At 49.6% G+C, this 14,595-nt stretch overlaps 1 protein-coding gene across 9 annotated transcripts in view; it reads right to left on the reverse strand.

The window, feature by feature from the left end:
• MBNL3 (muscleblind like splicing regulator 3) overlaps nucleotides 1-9,600 on the reverse strand; it is an 89,211-nt gene extending 79,611 nt beyond the window's left edge. For 7 of the 9 annotated variants that reach the window (XR_011338371.1, XR_011338370.1, XR_011338369.1 and 4 more), the window contains exon 1: nucleotides 9,493-9,600. The gene's annotated coding sequence lies outside the window, so the exon portion shown is untranslated. Of the gene's footprint in view, nucleotides 1-8,190; nucleotides 8,279-9,254; nucleotides 9,361-9,492 lie in introns of those variants that run through there. The other 2 variants (XM_069867630.1, XM_069867631.1) reach the window with 2 other exon arrangements.
• Nucleotides 9,601-14,595: the final 4,995 nt, after the last annotated feature.

Consider the following 14,595-nt stretch of genomic DNA (forward strand, 5'->3'; position numbering starts at 1 on the left):
AAACACTGTTCTTATTAATGCAGTTATAGAGAAAGGGGAAAAAAAATACAAGTCTGTGTGCTTCTCAGAAGCAGATTATGGCTAATAGTACAAAGATTACTGACATTAAATAAATTTAAATTCATTCTCCTATCATTCAGAATATTAAGTTTGTTACTTTCCTCCCAGTATCGCTCCCATATGTAGTCAGCTTGACTTTCTGCCTATCACAAAGATGTCACATTTGGACTATAATCACCATAATGGACTTCTCCCCTTGGCAGTTTTGTGGTGCTAGCATTTGTAGTGTTAATTTAACAAGCATCCTAACAGCCCTTTTTTTTTTTTTTGGGTAATTGCCGCATAACTCCGCAAACAAGTTCTGCACCTCTAATGGCTTTTTTTTTGCCTATCAACTGGCAAAGGGAAGGTCTCACCAGCTCAGCAGCGTTACACCCATAGAAGGAGCAAATGCTGCTCAGCCCAGGGCTCTGCCAGGAAGAGGCAGCCGCTCTTCAGCCTGGCCACACCACAGCATCACTGCACGTCACAGGCAAAGGGGCCCAGAGAAAAGCATCTGTCACTGGTGACCAATATTTGATTTTTAGATTTGGGTTGCTCCTCGTGAATGTTCAGTCTCAGACCAAAGACAGTGCTCCCCACTACCCCTCTAGGAATTTAACGTTTTTCACGTCAGCACCAGCAAACTGAAGATGGAGCAAAATAACAGGAGCAAAGTCAGCCACAGGGGTACATAGAGCAGGCAGGGGAGGAGTGAGAACAATCTGACTGCAATTTTGAGCAGGGTGGAGGAGGCTGGTCGCATCCAGAGGAGGCAGGGAAGGTGTCACCTCACTGCAAATATGCAGGAGGGGAGGGGTTCACTGTTCTCTTGCAGGAGAGCAGCCCACTCTAGTCAGCTTCATTTACACAACCTGTAGAGTACCTTCCTCAAGCACCACATGAAAAGTGCTGCTGCATTAGCCAGACCACGCCTAGGCGCTCAGGGCACAGACAACATTAGCTCGTTACCAAGGCTGTGCTCAACGACAGGCACCACAGCTGTCACACTACGTGTTTCACTGAGTAATTGGTCAAGCTGAATTTATGGGTGGTGGACTTGGTGTGAAGAATGAGCTGAGGACCTAGGATGGAGGCTTTTGGTTGTGGATCCAGGAGTCGGGTACAAAGGCAAGGGGGAGATGCCAGTGCCAAAGCCTGGGTAGTCTACCTAAGGGCATGGAGGCACTTCACAAGACAGTTCTGCACTCTGACTTCCTCTGTCAGAAAAAAACACCAGCACATGGAGGCTTTTGAGGAAGAACAAACCACCTGTAACCCCACTGATGCCACCACGCTACTGTTTCATTTTGTATCTCAAAACCAACTTCACTGAAACATACCTGAAGATGCAACACAAGCTCCCTAGGCCAGCACTGCTTATTATAATTTATTTTTAAACATTCAGACTGTAATTTAAAGGATCCCATGGATACCTGGTACGGCTATAAAAAGATCTATCCATCCTGACTCACTGGCTGTAGACAGGGTAGGAGATCCTACAACCAAGTGGCATGATTAAAAAGAGTGAACAGCACTGATGAAGAGTTTTGACCAATTTCTGAGGAGAGAAACCCGATGCCCTTTTGCTACCCAGCCCATCCACGGAAGAGCCCAATCCTCTCTTCTCTATCAGTTTTTTATCTGGTGGCCTGCGGTAACACTTTGCATGCTGTGGACTAACCCTGTGTTCTGTAGGACAACTCCCAACAGCCAGCCACAACACAGAGCAGGTGACACTCTTCCGCAGGAGCAAGTTTTCCTTTACAGGGCAGGTTTCCCCATCAGTGAGCCAGGGACATTAGGCAGTTCACCATTCCAGCCTTTAGGACTGCTTTGGCAACCGGTCCATCAACTCACGCATACCCCTCCTGGCATCACAGCCTTGTGCAGTACAACCAACATCACCCTAGTCCCAGGACCTTCCACTAAGAGAACACCAAATGCTTCACAAGCACTAATGAATTAAGTCCCAGCATCTCAATTAACTCCAGCAGCCTTATCCCCTTGTGACCAAGGAGTGCAGAAGCACATTGAGTTGTCCTCATCAAGCCTGCTGAGGAGCCAGCATGGCAGACCTGTTGGCTCCTTCCGCTCAGCTAAAGACCTACAAGCTATTTCAAAGGCTCTTTCCTTTGAAAGAAAGGGAAACAGAAAGAAATAAATTAATAAAAAGCTTTCTTGTTTTCCCTGAAAAGCAGGTCTATGCAACAAAAAGGTACTAATAAAGGTTTCACCATCTGAATTAAAAGTCAAAGGCAGCAATAAAAGTCTGAAATATAAGTAGTACACTGTGCACGGTGTGAAATATATTGCTGCCTTGCAGAATGAAGTCAAACATCTTAATATGGAAAAACACCGCTACATTTGACCCAAACAGATTGTGAATAGGAAGTAAAACCAAATTACCCAGCTGTGGCCTCCCCGCCTTGAGAGCAGCAGCAGCAGCAGTGAAATGAGCATTTCCTGCCCACACTCGCCCTGTCCATGGCCGCCCAGGTCTACACACTGCTTGCCCAGGGGCTAATGCCAACTAAATCAGTCAGAATTTGTTATTAAAGCTATTGCAGGCAAGATCAGGCCTTTGTGGAAGGGGAATCAGCAGAGGTAGAGTCAGGAATCGCCACAAATGCTGCACCCATTTGCAAACCACACAGAATCAGCCCACCCAGTGAGGGGAGTCCCCTTCTTTCAGTGGCTCTGTCAATTTTCACCAGCCAAATTCCTGACTTAGGACAGGCATATTTCAGGAGTTGATTTTGGTTTTACGCCATCATCACCACCAAATTCTGAGAAATTAAGTCAAGCCTCAGTTGGGTCAAAAGATGATTGCATTTCTTTTAAATAATAGCTAACTGTTACTTTGGGGTTTGTTGGGTTTGGGCGTTTTTTTGGGGGTTTTTTGAGCTTGTGCATATTGCATCCTAATTACATTTTCAAGCTTTCATTTGCAGCTACCCGAATAACCCAAAAAGAAAGAGAGATGAGCTAATTTTCAAACCATCACTTCAGTAAGAAGCTGGACTCCAAAAAAAAAAAAAAAAAAGGGGCAGAGAGAGACAGACCAAGGGACCTGCAAGTAAAAAATCACACATGCAAAACCGACAGTCCAGCATTTCTTTTATTAAAACTGTTAATTCAGTGCCAGAGAGAAAGGCTTTAAGACCTTTACAGAGCAACCACTGAATATCACACATGTAATAGAACAGAAAATGTCATTTATACAAATGCTGTACACCAAACAGCAGCTCAGAACCAGATATTCTGATTAAAACTCTGCTTTCAGAAAATCTTATAAGCGTAATTTTTACTAGCTCAAGTAGATTTTTTTCTACAAGATTTTGAAACGTCACATGCCAGGTGCAGAATACTCCATAAAGCACAATAGGATTTTTGACTTGTGTGAATTTTTTAAAAAATAATAGCTGGCACATTACAGCCATTATTACATGATTGCCAGCATTACCTAAAGCAAAATTTCACCCATTGACACTTCTAGGTAACAAAGACATCTGCAAGACTGAAGGAAAAAAGCACATAAACATGCAGAACCACACATTTTGTGCATCATCATCCCAGACTTTTAGAAGCACGGTGTTTAGTGCTGCTGTTTTGCAAGGAGGTATCCCGAGTGCAGTCATGAGTATGCTCTCCTGCATGCAATGACCTCCAGTCCTACCTTATAATCTTTTAAATCCGTCACCTTTGCACGCCTAAATGCTGCTTTTGTGGAGGGGTTGCACTGTGAGGAAGGAAACCCCCCTTGCCCCGTTCTTATCCTGCTGCGTGAAACCCTCCCTCTACCGCAGCAACCTCCCAGCAAAACCATCCAAGTTAATCACGCCAGGGCAAGAACAATAAGCGGGAGTCCGAAAAGACAGGCAGAAGTGCCGCCAAAAAAATGAGAGTTCTTTCTCAAAAAAAAGGCCCTCCCTTAGGAAGCCTGCCAGTCAAACCCGATCACGAGGCTGTTTTCCGAGGGTGAATAGAGTTCTTATTGACACAGCTTATGTCTGCAGCACGCAGCCCTCTGCAAGGCTTTCAAGAGCAGATCGGATTACACAGACACATTCTCTCTGATTTTATGCATTCAGAAGCCCTCAGACATAAAATACCCAGCTCCGAAGGCCACCGGTTTTTCAGCTCACTAACAGCCTACATGCTTTCAGGAGAAAGAAAAAAAAGCAAGCAGGCAAAGAGATCCTGGCACCTTTACATGAGCTCCAGAAGAGCTCTGCCTCGCTGAGTACGGCCATATAATTTGGAGGCCAAACCACAGACTTGCTCCATGTGAGTAATAGGAGACGACTCATTCCCATGGTGGGTACTGAGCATTAGGACTGGAGAAGCAAAAAAAAAATATTCTGCTAACACCATTTAAAATGAGGGAAGATAACATCGCTCTGGGTAGACAAGCCTTCCTGGAAGATGGCATGGAAAAAGGGGAGGATACACACCTTTTCAAAGAACAACACGCACCGCCACAGCTTAGCAGGCGAGAGGTGCCCAACTGCAAACGTATTGTAAGTACAAACTCAGGCAAATCATCTACCCAGGAGCAGCAATTTGCACACACACAGGAACCTACAGAAAACAAACTAAAAGGATCCATTTATACCATTTCTATATTTAGGGAGCACAAGGAGGAACTCCATTTCAGGAGCAGACACATGTACAAAGTCTGGCGTATCTGTGATACTGCACTAAAGATGAACAGAGAATTACAAATGTTTTGTTATTATAAATGCTCCGGCTTACAAACTGTGCTTCGGTAAGAGAACAAGTCTGTGCTTAAACCATAGGACACATTAGGACCTGGGTACTGCCCTAGAGAAGGATGTGTGCCCTGCCCAGAGGCCTGGAATAAGCTGGTTAAAGAGAAACTCACAAAACAGTCTAAAAAGCAAACTAGAGCATTACTGGTTCTCTAGCACCTACAAGGGAACAACTTCTGCATCAACACATCCACACTAAATTGAAACACCTCACTGAAATATTACATATGGCAAACACAGCAAAACAAGCAAGCTTGAGCTTCAGAGCTTTTAAGGGATTTTAAGAGCAAACACACGCTGTTCAATAAATCCTCCCCACACACACACACTTCCAAGCTGCAATCGCTTCCCAACTAAGTGCCCCTATCACATTGCAAGATATTTCCCACATTTTTCCTGTGGACTGCTCACAGACTGGACCTCCGTAGCCCAAATGCAGGATGCCACGTCTGTCTGAGGCGGCAGTTCATCTTTGACTGGATGTTTGCACCCTGCAAGAGAGCCACAGCTCCTATGACTACATCCGCAAACAGAAATCTAAGCAAACTCTGCTTTTCAGTGCGCTGCCTCCCTCTCTATGTGCAGCCTCGTATTTCTAATATGCATTTTAGTTCCCACACGTGACTTCTAGTATGTTCAGTCAGAAAAGCCTGCTGCTAGGAAGGCTGCGTACTCTTTCCCAACATGTCTGAGTCACACAATGGTTTGCTCCACTGCCAAAGCCAAGCTCTCACCACCAGCACGGCAGGAGTGTCCTGCTGCAGGCATCAGTCACCAAATCCTGCCTGCAGATTCATCATTATCACCTGTGCCTGCATGAGCCACAAAGAAAATCTTCATTGGCTTTCAGGCTCCTGACTAAGCTGCAGGCATCGATGACTAGGAGAGCCGTGGTTTGACTTGCGCAGGAAGAAAGACCCATTTGCAAGACACTAGCAATGCAGTTTTGCTGTCAGTTTTAACTCAGCATAAGATAGTGCTGCTAATAAAAGCAGCGGTCCAGCCTCATCCTGTCCTGCCTGTGCACTCCAGGTCCTTAAGTCAACAGAACTGTTTCTGTCATGGAGAAGCAAACCAAGGAAGAAGCGATGGCTAAAATGAGCACTGCTTTCTTTTTTGTTATTATGCAAGATTATTAATCCATAAGGGTAATGGAGAGACTGGAGGAAAGGGCTTGAAGAAGCAGGACCACTTCTTCCACCACAGCACCAGCTTCCAAATTGATCTGCAAACTATACTGCAGCAGGTAAGAAAGCCAATCTCCCCTTGTTTGCACTCACAAGATTTTAAGTCTCACTTTGAGAGTCCCTTAAACGCACAGAACAGCCTCTCAAAACTTCACTTCAGGTGTCAACAAAAGTGCAAAATACTAAGGTCCCTGTATTCATCTTGGTAAGATGGGGAAATCCCAGGAGGAAAATTCTAGGTCTCTGAAAAATCTAAGAATAATATTTAAGCCTCACGCTAGCCATTCTCCAACAGAGACAGCAGAGCAGGCAGGCCAACACTGCTTGCAAAGTGGAAGCTGTCACTAGAAAATCCTCTATGTGGATGTGCAACACCCCAACACTGCAGACAGATAACTGCCAAGCACCCCTACTTGTCACTAGCCTTCCCATGGCACATGGGCCAGCACTGGGAGGGAGCAACGGCCACCACAAATCCATTCCCTCTTTCTCCATGGGAATCCCTCACTCCCCAACAGCTGTGGGAAGGATGTGGCACCCTGACTTCTCCTGTCCTTGGCCACATGCTGCAGGAGGCTGAGCAGCACAGAGCTTACAGCACTGAGGTGCTCATTTCCCTGCTGACCCCCAGCTCTGCTTTGGGCCCCTGTCGGTATATCCCAAACCACCTAGAAGACAGCAGCAGACCTGCAGCAGACTTAGAGCTGTATACAGGCTGAACCAGCTGCAGGCGTAAAACTTGGCCCCTTCTGGCTGACTGCACCTGAGAGCAGACTGCACCTTCTCCTGCTGTAAGCACATCCCATAATACCTAGAAGCTTCTGCACAGTCCATTGTCTTTCAAAGAGAAACACACAGACACTAAAATAGCTCTCAAACTTTTCTGGGCCATCACCACCTTTAAAATGACTTCATTTAAATATGTACCATGTCTATAAATATACACACACACCAGGGGAAATTAGCATCTGTGCGAAGGGCTGGTGCCCACACACAGTAACTCCGCATAGCCTCCCGGGCTGGCCTGTGCACGCCTGTACCCCCACGGCTCTGCACCAGTACAGCCCCAGAGCAAACCAGAGCCACCCAAGAGCCCTACAAGGACACTGCCCTGCTGGCAGGAGTGCTGGAAAGACCACAGCCTGCAGAGTCTCCATCAGACTACTTGCTAACACACAGCTTTTTGTGGGTATAGAGCATGGTTGTGGCAGGGAAGTTTTAAGACCAAATTACAGAGTCCTTTAAATCCTCAGTTCTGTGCAAAGTTGAACCCCTAAATCCTTCCTTCAGGAGTTTCTCCCTCCAGGGCCAGGATGCATGTTTTGGACCTTCATCTATAAATAAAGCTCCAAGGAGCAGGACTGCGCCACATAAGGTGCTTCTCCAACATGAAAAGCAGCCTCCACATACTACCTTAAAAGCAAAATATCCGCAAGGAGGACCCACAGGGGGAAAAGACCTCTGCAACCTCATGGAAGCTGCTGTATGGAAACTTTAACTGCATTACTTCTGCATAATCCCAGAAGAACTAGCTTAATTCAGGCTGCTCCAACTCAGACACTCGATAGTTTCAATGTGGTATAGACTATTACCTCGCTCTAATTACAGGATCACATTACGTGTCCAACAACTGCTGCAATTTACTCTTGCCTGATACACCCCTGCTCAAAACTGCTCACTCCCATAATTTCTGGCATCCTTTGAATAAAGGCAGGGACACTTTGCAACATTTCAGCACCTGACAAAACCCCCCCAAAGGTAAAGTCATTATTTCCTTGCAGTAATGAAGGCAATGACTCTCACCAGTGCAAAACGAACAACTAGTTTCAGACAAACAGCACAGACACAACACTACTACTCACACGCTCGTCTGTGCAAACATGCCACAGGATTACTGCTAATAACCACAGCTGCACAATACCATGAATTCGTAGGTCATTCCCCGAGCCGGGTGCCGATCTCGCACAGAGCCTATCCACGCAAGAAAGGAGTTTTGAGAGAAGCAGAAGCTGCAGGACGAGGCCCTCTGAGTTTCACTACCTCAAAGGCAGGGGATGCTCCTTAGAGCAACGCACGACTCGCCTGCGAGCTCAAAACCGCATCTGCAGCTCCCGCTGCCATGAAAGGGAAAGGTTTGCTCCCTGCAACCGCTGGCCCGCGCCTGAGCCGAATGCTAACAGGTCTCTTACTTGCGTTGCGCCTCGCCTCATGCTCTACAGGGGAATATTTTGTTCCCAAGGCGGACGAGTTGTCCGGCCATCGCTCCACGATGAATCAGCAAGGGGGTGGCTCCCCGCTGGAAGGCACACCTCCCGCGAACTGTCACACCACGGGGCTGGGTGAAAATGGGAGAAGTTGCTCTGTCTGTCATGGCTGCACTTTCTGAAATGCGTAGAACTGGCCTGGTAGGGTCGAGGGGAGAGAAGCTGGGAGGAGGGGAGAAGGGCAGGTTTTCATCAGCATGCACATGGGAAAAAAAAAAAAAAAAGAAGGAAATATCTCGAGGCTTTTAACTATGGCACAAGTAAATGAGGAGAAAAAAAAAAAAATAAAGGGCAGACACTTTCAGAGCCAGCATCAACTTCGCAGGCTATGCTCTTTGTTTCTAGGCAGACTCCAGTGCGGTGGCAAGAATGAACAAATGCGCATGTCTTCATAAGAGTCCAAAAAAAAAAAAAAAAAAGGAGGAAAAAAAGGAAAAAAACACCTCCCCTGCGCTCGGGCCCCTCTCCCTGCTGTGAGGAGCGAGCCGGGAGCCTCCAGAGAGCCCCTGCTGCTTTTTCGGGAGCCAAAGTCCGCTTCCAGCCTGCTCCGAGCAGGCACCTCACTACGCTACGAGGCGTTGGTGGGTCACGCAGCGCCCGCAGCACTCTGCGCTCCAAAAATTAGTTTTGCTGCGGGGTTTTTCGGTGTTATTTTTTAAAGACGGCAAAGACACACACACACACGCACCCCCGGCGATGCCGGCTGCCTCCCTCGGCGCCCGCAGACAAAGGGGCGAGGAGCCCGGGACAGCGGCCAGCGGGGCCCCGGCACCAGAACAGCCGCCCCCGCCTCCGTGGCGCGACAGAGCTGTCCCCAGCCCCGCTGGCCCCGCTCTCGCAGAGCGACACAGCCGTCCCCAACCCCGCTGTCCCCAGCCCCGCAGCGCGACAGAGCCTTCGCTGTCCCCATCCCCAACCTCGCAGGGCGACAGAGCCGTCCCCGTGCCCGCTGTCCCCTCCCCGCCGGGGGCAGCCGGGCCCGGCCTTACCTCAGCGCGGGGGCCGCTCCGTGCCAGGCGGCGCGGCACGGGGCGAGCCACGGGGCCGGGTTAGCGCGGGGGCCGCCCGCGCGCCGCCATTTTAACACCTCCCCCCCCCCGCCTCCCGCCTCCCACCCACCCCCTTCGCCCGGTGGCCACGCGCGGCGTGGGAATGCCACTCAGCGGCGCCCCCCTCCCCGCCACCGACACCACCCGCTGCTCCCCTCCGCGCCGCCGCCGCCGTTACATTGACGCAGCGGCTCCTGGTCGCCGGGCCCGCCGTGGCGGAGCAAGCAGGGCAGCAGCAGCAGCAGCAGCCGCCGCCGTCGTGGCCCCTGCGCCGGCCGCCCGCCCGTTCTCCCCCCCCCCCCGCTCCCCCGCCGGCGGGCGCACATGGTACGGTCCGGGCCCGCGCGCGCGCCGCCGCCTGGCTGCTGCCATGGCAACCGGCCGGCCGCGCCGCCGCCCCGAGCGGGCCCGGCCCCGGCGCGGCCGGCACGTGCGGGGCCGGGGGGCCGCGGGCTCCCCGAGGCGCCGTCACACGTCCCTGCCGTGCCCCCCGTGTCCCCCAAGCCATCCCGACACCTCCTCGCTGCGTCCTTTCTGTCTCCAGAGCCACCGTCACACCCCCGCCCTGTCCCCAAAGCCACCGCTGCAGCCGCTTGCTGAGGGGCTGCATCCCCACTCGCCCCAAAGCCAATGTTACACGTCCCCGCCCTGTGCCCTATGTCCCCAAAGCCATCATCACACATCCCTGCTGTGTCCTTTCTGTCCCCAGAGCCACCATCATCCCTCCACTCTGTCCCCAAAGCCACCGTTACACAGCCCTGCTGTGTCCCCTGTGTCCCCAATAGCCACCAGTGGCCCCAAAGCCATCATCACATCTTGTCCACCCTGGCCCCCAAACTATCGTCAAACATCCCTGCTGTGTCCCTTCTGTCTCCAGAGCCACCATTACGCCTCCACTCTGTCCCCAAAGGCACCACTGCAGCCCCTTGCTGAGCGTCTGCATCCCCCATCGCCCCAAAGCCACTGTTACAGGTCCCTGCCATGTACCCTAAGTCCCCAAAGCCACCATAACACCTCCTCGCTATGTTCCCTGTGTCCCAAAAAAACATCATCACACATCCCTGCTGTGTCCCTCCTGTCCCCAAAGCCACCACTACAGCCTCCTGCTGAGGGGCTGCAACCCCAGCCACCCCAAAGCCACTGTTACCCATCTCTCTGTGTCCCCTCTATTGCCAAAGCCACCATCACACTTCCCCATTCTATCCCCGATGTTCCTAAAGCCATCATCACACCCCCTCCCTGTGTCCCCACTGTCCCCAGAGCCACCATCACACATTCCTGCCATGTCCTTTCTGTCCCTAAAGCCTCTGTTACACATCCCTGCCATATCCCCTCTGTCCCTAAAGCCACCATCACAACTCTACTCCATCTCTAAAGCCACCATCATGCATTCCTGCTGTCTCCCCTTGTCCCCAAAGCCAGCATCACACCTCCATCTCATCCCCAAAGTCAGCATCACACCTTCCCGCTGTGTCACAGCTGTTCCCAAAGCTGCCATCACACACGCTCACTGTGTCCCCACTGTTCCTAAAGCCACCATCACACACACCCGCACTGTACCCACCCTTATGTCCAAAGTCATCGTTGCATCCCTCTCCGTCTTCTGAGCAACCACCGCATGCACCTGCTGGGTCCCCTCCATCCCCAAAGCTGTTGCCACCCTCACCCCTCTACGGAGGGGCCGCGGTCCTGCCAGGCTTGGCCACCCTTACCTGGGTAGCAGCACAGCTCCTCCACACTGCAGTGCTCATTTTCACTCCTCTTTTGCAACAGAAAACTGTGTACGCCAGGACAGTCGTGAGGGAAAATAGGCGCAATGTGAAGCAGATGAGAGAGTAAATCATAAAGCCGTTGTACATGTTCTGCATACTGCAAACGAGGAGCTAATTTCCTGGCAGCCTTCTTCAGGATGCTTCAAGTCAGTCTTCACCAACGTGGCCCTTAAAAACCTCACAGCATTCAGCTGCAAGCAACCCCACTCATCTCTGATTTTAGCATTTAATTCCCACAAATATAGACATTTTAATTACACATTTTGTCAGGGTGAGCTGAAAACAACCAGCAGCTACCAGATCACTGAAGAAAAAGAAGCCAATTGCGTATTTCTTTTAAAAATCAGCTTTCTACAGGGTTTCACGACATTTGCTACATGTTGTTAAGTGTGAACTCAACCAGAAGCAGAAAGAAGCAGCCAAAGGTTGTTCACTGCACACAGAGCGGCCCTCACTGCCAGCAATGCTGATGGAAATGACTGTAATAAAATCACCGATGTTCGTGGTCTGAGCAGCAAAGCAGGAGCCCCGATCTCTTCATCCTGTTCTGACAACCACTTCCTCAGTGACCGGGAGCAGATCATTTCTCCTCTCTTCCTAGCTACCACCACTGATTCACAGTTGAGATCAATTAGTTAATGTTTGCAAAGTCAGTTGAAGATGAAAAAGCATTACATGCTGCTAATAAAACCATAATGGTCCCACTGTTAAACATTAAACACACAATGATGTGTAAAAAAAAATACCACATTTATGGAAAATTCCTCTTGCTGCAAGGACAAAGGCTTAGCTCCCAAAAAAAGGAAGAATGAGCTTAAGTGCACATCACTGGACTGTGCCTCAGGGTTCTGGCTTCTCTTCAGGTTTCTGCTACTGATTATTCTGTGGGGCCATGGGTGCATGACTTGGGCCAGCAGCTGCTGAAGCAACCAGTGGGCTGACCCACCTGGAAGTGGAAAGTGAACCCACAGCTGGCCAGCAGTGACACGATTTTGGAAAATGCTGGTCCTGATCATTTTGTGCCTTCGCTTCCCCATCTGCTAAACGGCGTGAAGACTGCAGCTGCTTTTGGAGTCAAGATAACACAGCAGCAAGGAAACCTTGGCAACATGGTCCTTAAAAGCTAGGAGAGCTGTGCTACTCGTGAGACACATCACACTGCAGCGTGAGGAATAGAAGTGGGCCTGTGGGACTTTCTAGGAGATTTTTCTTGGCAATGAGTCTCGCTTTAGACGTAAAACCAGTAGCTGTGCCATTGGTAGGGCTCTGGGTGCCCATACAGAGAGCGATGCATGTCTGATGCTCTGACCTGCAGGCAAGATGGAAGAGAGGAACCAGGAAAACCACATTTGTCTGTACCTTTGGAGCTTGCACAGGGCCACATTCATGGTGATGAGGCACTGGTGTTTCTGGCAGGGCAGAAGCCATGCGTGGGAATTTGTACAACAGGAGCTTCGGGCAGTTTAGAATTTGGCACAGTGATCTCAGAGAGAACTCCTCTGCAAAAAGAGCAGCTCTTTGACAAGGTAACCCTGAATTCCTCAGCTGAACTGGCCTTTGCAAGGAGCATCCCTGAGCTGTGACAGCCCAATGCATCTTCCTCCTGAAATCTGATGCTACCTTGCATAGATGGTGATCAGTCGTTGACTGCAGAAAAGCTGAATCATGAAACAGAGGTTATAAACAAGGTTATTTTTAATGAAGGAAACAAATCCCACATCATGCAGAAATCGGAACAAGGGACTGTCAGCTAGGGCTCACAGATCTCACTCCTGCCCCAATGCTCTCCGTGGCCTGAAGCAAATGACAGTCTCTCTAACCTTTAATTTACCTGCTTGTAACATGAACAAAATAGCAGACTCCGCTTATGCTTTCTTTATACTCCTGGTGTGACTGCAAAGCGGTGCTGGGAGCTGCATGTTGCCAGAGGCTGGCTTTCACTGTCGCCCAGCACCTCACAGAGCTATTTTCAGCCATGCAAAATGATCACACACAGTTTTTCAACAATGTTCATAGACGTTTTGATTGCAGAGAGAGACTACCCAGTCTGATTCCCCTCTCCTGTATTTCACAGCCTTACATATCAATTCCCACATGCTGGAATTCCCACATGCCCAGTAACTTCTGCTTCATTTTGCTCACTCAAAACTCAAAATAGACAAGTTTTGTAGCCCACAGTCTCCTTGCATCCCTCAGGCACCAGAGTGCTGCAGGGTGCGTGCTGTAGATACCCAGCCCATGGGGAGGGAAGATGAGTTTGGTACACCTATGGCTAACAGGGAAATTTCCCGATTATGCCACTTCTTAGCTCTCTCTCACACTTAAATTCTCCACAGTAAAGCGTATTTAATTTTCCCTAGGAAAGATGGCTCAACCCAGGGAAGCAGGGGACTGAATCTGGGGCTGGCCAAGCTTCCACATGCTGCTCAAGGAATATGAACAAACCCATGTACAGATCCTTGAGAACCTGTCTTCTGTGCTCTATGTCTGTGTTAGCAAGTCCTCTGGGTTTGTCTCCAACTTTACATAGATAACTACTAAGGGTAAAGAACTCTAGCTTTTTTGAAAATATTTTGTAAATATATATTTTAATATATATACACACACACATACATAAATTTATGAAAAGTTCAGAAGACTGGGAACTTCCTTGCCATGCTTTATTTACAACCCTGCAAGGGCTCTTTTTTGCTGGAGGGGCTTACCTTTCTCACTCAAGTTTTCTTTGAGCTAAATAGCGATTTCCACACAGAAAATATCAAACAAAACCCAAGCATTGATGGACTGAATCCAGATTGAGTTCTACTCCAGCTGCCTATTTACTGGTGCAAAGCCCTCGTGCATCTTCACCTGCCTGCTGTGGAAGCAGCCACCAAACCTGCACATGCTTAGGACACACACCAGCACGTTGGCATGGGTGCCAGAGCACCTTCAGCACAGCCGTGGGAAGTGGAACAGGACCAACCTTGTGAGCCAGTTCCCTCTTGCAGGTGCCTGCAAGGACACGTGGCTGCTTGCCAGTGGCTGGAATAACCATCGCCCCGTACTAGTTATGGAGTAGGGATGCTGCAAGGCTGCATTAATTAGTGCTTGAGACGCCTCTGTGATCTGTAGATGAAAGGTGATTTACAGTTGCAAATTACTGCTCTTCTTCATGGGAAGTCTATTATTTTCTGGTGTTCTTCATTTTTACTCATGCCACATCCCATATTTGGTGCAGGACAGGCTGAGAGGCAGCCTCCTCTCTGTAGATGGATGCATGGGTGCTTTACATCCCCAGCTGGCTGCACGCTTTCGAAGCGTGTGATCTCACAACATCCATTGAAGGCCGCCTGGCTGTGCCCGTGCTTGGGAAACTTGGGCTGGGATTTGCACAAAGCTGCTGGACTTCAGCATGTCGCTTAGCTGGTGGCTTTAGAGGGCCTGTATTTGAGGCCAGGTGCTCAGATGGGTTGTGCACACAACCCTGTGAACAAGCAGAGGACCAGCTGTGTGAACCTTAAATCCTG

The sequence above is a fragment of the Phaenicophaeus curvirostris genome, chromosome 13 (assembly GCF_032191515.1).
Source record: "Phaenicophaeus curvirostris isolate KB17595 chromosome 13, BPBGC_Pcur_1.0, whole genome shotgun sequence".
Taxonomy (NCBI): Eukaryota; Metazoa; Chordata; class Aves; order Cuculiformes; family Cuculidae; genus Phaenicophaeus; species Phaenicophaeus curvirostris.